Source organism: Bidens hawaiensis, unplaced genomic scaffold (genome assembly GCF_021521415.1).
Source record: "Bidens hawaiensis isolate Kalapana, Puna unplaced genomic scaffold, B.hawaiensis_p1.1 tig00020033_1, whole genome shotgun sequence".
NCBI lineage: Eukaryota > Viridiplantae > Streptophyta > Magnoliopsida > Asterales > Asteraceae > Bidens > Bidens hawaiensis.
Window position 1 is genome coordinate 156061 of NW_027493046.1, and position 5780 is coordinate 161840.

The following is a 5780-nucleotide window of genomic DNA, read 5'->3' on the forward strand; positions in this document are numbered from 1 at the left end:
CTTCTCACAATCATCGCCATCTGCCACTGCAGATCCATCTCTTCCAGATCATCAGCATCGATCTGATCATAATCTTCATCCAAAGTTGCTGGATCAACAATTTAACCCTTGATGTAATTTTCATACGAAGCAATGAAAGATGCGTAGAGAGCAAACTGCTGTTCAGCAGATTTAACACTCATGGGCATCTTCGAGTAGTTGTTGTTTGAAACACCTGGGGAAAAACTACTCTTGGTTGCTTGAGGGCTAGAAGCATTAGATCCACCAGCTACAAAGCACACATCACCATTCATGTTGAGAGATACATGACCGTCATGTGTTGAGTTAGCGCCCAACTCTCCCTTTGAGTAGTAAGCAGACGAATCAGACTTCGAACTTGAACTTGAGTTGACCTTGCACCATACATTCCTGGATCTTGAACCTGATCAGTAGATGTCTCTTTTCGAACCATGTTTAGTTCAAAAGTTCGTAGCTTGTTTACTGCCATTTCCAAATCATAGTCGGCAAAGTCTTTGTCTTCTCTCATCAACACGGTGTACATCTCCCATTTCGGTGGGAGAGCATCAAGAAGCTTTTCAACAATCTCATCTTCTTTGTAAGTAATAGAATAATTGCTGAGTTCTGTCATCAGATGATAATATCTAGTGATGATATCATCAAGTGATTCATTCTTCAGATACTTGAAGACCGAGAACTGGGTTTTAAGTAGTTTAATCTTTAAAGCACGGATTCCCACATTACCCTCAAAACGCTTTTCAAACGCTTCCCAAAGCTCTCTGGCAGTTTTGTACTTTCTGAAAGTGTGCAGAATCTCTTGTGGAAGAGCCATTGTAATTGCTGCATGAGCTTTGCTTTCGGCCTCATGCATTTTCTTCTCTTCTTCTTCCATCTTGCTGTATTTCTTAATCTGATCACGACCCTCATATTCAGCAGTTGGTGGAATGTAGCCATCTTGTATACACACCCACATTTTAGCATCTTGGTACTTGACATATTGTTCAAACCGATCCTTCCATGCCACGAAGTCGGTTCCTTTCAGCATCTTTGGGGCTTTAGTAGCTGAACCCGCTTCCACTTCCATCTTCACCAGTTCCGTAATGTTTATTGAAGTCATCTTTTACGAAACACAAAGAAACCCGAAAAATAAAAATTTTCTTCTTAACAGTACTGTAGGCGAAGTTGTGGATAACTTCGCTTAAGTCTGAACTTCGCAGATTCTGAACTTCGCTCACTTTCTTAAATTCGCCTGACTTGGCGAAGTTGTGAATAACTTCGCTTAAGGTAAGCGAACTTGTGAGATAGGCGAAGTTGTGGGTAACTTCGCTTGAGATAAGCGAACTTGAGAAGGTAGGCGAAGTTGTGGATAACTTCGCTTAACATTATATCTTCGCTGAAACCCTACTAACAGTGACGGCAACTTCGCCTGATGAACACGATGGTTTTTGCAGGTTTGATTTCTGGATTTTGCGAGGTTTGTGACGGTGTAAAGGGTTGTTTATGATTTCAGGAGGTGAGTAGGACACAAAAACACAGTAAACTCGTCCCACGAATAGTCGAACGGAACGATTTCTACACCCGCGTGATAATCCCGAACCACAATCACGAGCAAAAAGCTCTGATACCAATTGTAGGTTCCCAGCCGGATCTACACGAGATACCGCGTTCTACGTAGGTGCGGAATCCCTACGTAAGACGTTACGAGCGTAGAAGACAAAACGATTAAACACGTTACAATAAACACAAACACGTTATATTGAAACCGTAAACACGTGATACAAAGATCACCAAATACAGACTCTCTCTAACTCGTTCTCTGAATAATGAACTGAATTCGTTAGCCAATCAAATAATCCGTAACCTAAACAGCTTATATAGACACGACAACTTCGCCTGGCATGTTCAGGCGAAGTTGTCCCTAACTTCGCTTGTCTAACAAGTTCGCCCATATCAGCGAACTTGTTAGCAACTTCGCTTACATACAAAACATAAATCTAACTAACACGATTACAGACACTTGACACTGAACTACTGACATCTTGCACCAACAGACTCCCCCTTGGCGGTAGCTTCAACTCTTTATCTTCAAACACGTGTCTTGTAATCTTCAACGACCTTGCATCTTCATCTTCAAGCATGAACTCCTTCGCGTACACAAACTGATACAATTCTTTGATATTTCTTCGCTTCGTCTTTCCGAGCAGGAATATAAAAGATTTTCTTCTCATTCAGCACCTGCAGATCAGCTTGCGACAAGTTCACTAGATGCATCGGATCATAAACTCTTAGCAGCTCTTGTTCATCTTCGTCTTCCATCACTGCTTCAGCTGTTTCACAATCAACATACCACCACTTTAGATCTTTGAGCACATCCTTGGGCATCTGTTTCATCGGCACTTCTTTAAGGCACCCGATCGGATTATACTTCATAATCATCCAAGGTTTACCATCTGCTCTCAATCCACGATCTTTGTCTTCGATAAGTTTTCCCTTTTGTGGTTTCAACAGCTCAAACTTCTTCTCTTTTATACTTTCCTTCCAAACAATCTTCCAAATAACTCTAGCCATATTATCATCACTTCGGTTTATCAATCCCAATCTGGCTAAGTCTTTCACTTCACATTCTGGCAGTGTATTCAACGATCTTAAAAGTCTTTTGAAGTACTGAACACCATCATACCTCTTAATAACAAAGAGCCTCAACTGCTCATTGTATATCCAGCAAATAATCCCTTTTCTCGATTCAGCATAGCCTCTAATGTTGTAAGTCTTCTTAAAGATAGTAGGGACCGCCGGTTTCTTCGTTTTGACGAACCACTGAGCGTAGCCTTCTTTCCATCTAGGCTGCTCTTCCCATTCCGTCTCATCACTTCCAATCTGTTGACTCATATCTGCCTTATCTACTTCTGGTATCTCATGCTCCACATTCTCATCTACTATCTCTCCCTCTTCAATCTCATTATCAATAACTATCTCTTCACCAATCTTCTCTATCTCATCACTCGGTAGTACATCATCATCACCAACCAACTCATCATCCATCTCCTCTACGTCCACTACCACCACATCATCATCACCAGCTGCAGTTGTCGACTCCCCCTGAGTTGTGAAAGTTCCAAGAGCTTGATCAGTTCTTGGCAACTCACCACCTGCATCTTTCGACGCATTGGGATCATCGTCTCTATCATTTCGTCTCTTGGTCCTCAACTCATCACTCGGTGTAAAGGGTTGTTTATGATTTCAGGAGGTGAGTAGGACACAAAAACACAGTAAACTCGTCCCGCGAATAGTCGAACGGAACGATTTCTACACCCGCGTGATAATCCCGAACCACAATCACGAGCAAAAAGCTCTGATACCAATTGTAGGTTCCCAGCCGGATCTACATGAGATATCGCGTTCTACGTAGGTGCGGAATCCCTACGTAAGACGTTACGAGCGTAGAAGACAAAACGATTAAACACGTTACAATAAACACAAACACGTTATATTGCAACCGTAAACACGTGATACAAAGATCACCAAATACAGACTCTTTCTAACTCGTTCTCTGAATAATGAACTGAATTCGTTAGCCAATCTAATAATCCGTAACCTAAACAGCTTATATAGACACGACAACTTCGCCTGGCATGTTCAGACGAAGTTGTCTCTAACTTCGCCTGTCTAACAAGTTCGCCCATATCAGCGAACTTGTTAGCAACTTCGCTTACATACAAAACATAAATCTAACTAACACGATTACAGACACTTGACACTGAACTACTGACATCTTGCACCAATAACATGCTTAAGTTAGTTAACCAGGGTTGACAAAAATAACAAGATAAATGGATGGAACGGGCTTTGGGGGTTAGAGATGGACATGGTGGCCCGTTGGGTTTAACTAGTTAGTTTAAACCTAATTAGCTTCATATAAAATGTGATATTATCATAAACCCAAAAAAAACATCAAAATCACAAGCTCTAATCTCTCTTGCGTTCCGCTTGACACTATTCTAACCCAAAATTCGTTATGACTTGAACCCCTTTCAACCCAAACTCGTCCCGACCCAAACCCTATTAACCTTTTTTGTATCGACCCATTCCAACCTTAACCTTTTAGAACCATGACCCAGTCGGTCGAACCCGCCCAATTCATTTGCCAGTTTTTAATGGTAATCATATAACACGTTAAGTTCTTTAAATGAAAAAAGTATAGCAATACCATACTCAAATTAAAGAAAATAAAATATTAATTTTTATGGTATAATGTGTTAAAAATAATTAGCGTGTGAAAAAGTTATAAATTATAAAAATTTAAAACGTTGTCGAGGTAGTTGTTTTAAAATAAGGGGTATATATGTAACTGTTATATAAATTAACAAAATGTGATTAAAGTTAAAGGACCAAACTTGTAATTGTTTTTTAATAGATTAAAATCCAACCGTAATATGATTTTTATTTTGCTAAAAGACAAAATTGCCCCTAAAATGTGTTAATTTTATGCATTATAGTTTTTACTAAAACCAACAAATTTGGTACCTCTTAAAAATTAAAAGGTCCCTCACTCATACTATACATACTGATGTGTGTGGCCCTTTCAGAACTATCTCTCGAAATCATGAAAGATACTTTGTTTCTTATATTGACGATTATAGTCGATATGCTTATGTGTTTCTTATGAAACACATGCATGAAAATTTTGAGAAGTTCAAAGAGTTTCAAAACGAAGTGGAAAACCAACTCGGAAAAATAATTAAAATGCTTCGATCAGATCGATGTGGAGAGTATCTCAGCACAGAATTCATCAATCATCTGGCACACCCCAGCATAATGGCGTGATCGAGAGGAGAATTCAAACCTTGCTAAACATGGTCCGATCGATGATATGTAGAACTAACTTGCCTCAATCCTTTTGGAATTTTGCCCTTATGATCGTCGCCCGCATTTTCAATTTGGCTCCAACTAAAAAGGTATGGCATGGGAGAATGCCCAATTTTTCTTTTCTTAGAGTATGGGGATGAGATGCATATGTCACCAGTGATTCTGATGACAAACTCGATCCCCGCGGCGTAAAAGTTGTTTTCATTGGGTAGTATGACCAAAGCGGATATTATTTCTTCCATCTGGATACAAATTCGATTTCTATCAAAAGAAAGGGCCACATCCTCGAGAAAGAAATTCTCGATCAAGGAGCTAGAAATAATATTGTCGATCTTGAAGAAATTCAAGAACCACAAACAACTGCTGAGAAAGATGGAGCGTCTGATCAACATGATATTGTTGCTGATACATCAGACATAAACACGAGTGTTCGCATAAGTAGAAGGACTCACATACCAAATTATAAATACCTATGGCATCTAGATGGTCCCGAAGTCCTATTAATAGCCGAGTCAAATGACGAACCTACTAAATACAAAGCTGATGTCTTAGATCCAGAATCTTAGAAATGGCAAGATGCCATGAACGCCAAGATGCAATCGATGCATGACGATCAAGTCTGGGACTTGGTTGAACACCCCCCCCCCCCACCCGAAGGTCGGTAAGTAGGTAACAAGTGGATTTTCAAAAGAAAAACCGACATGCATGGAAATGTACAAACCTATAAAGCACGACTAGTCGCGAATGGATTTACTCAAAGTCGGGGTATTGACTATGATGAAACCAAGTCGTCCGTTGATATGACTAAGTCAATAAGGATATTACTTTCCATAGCCGCGTATTATGACTACGAGATATATCAGATGGATGTCAAAACTACTTTTCTTAATGGACAGCTCTCTGAAGATGTCTATACG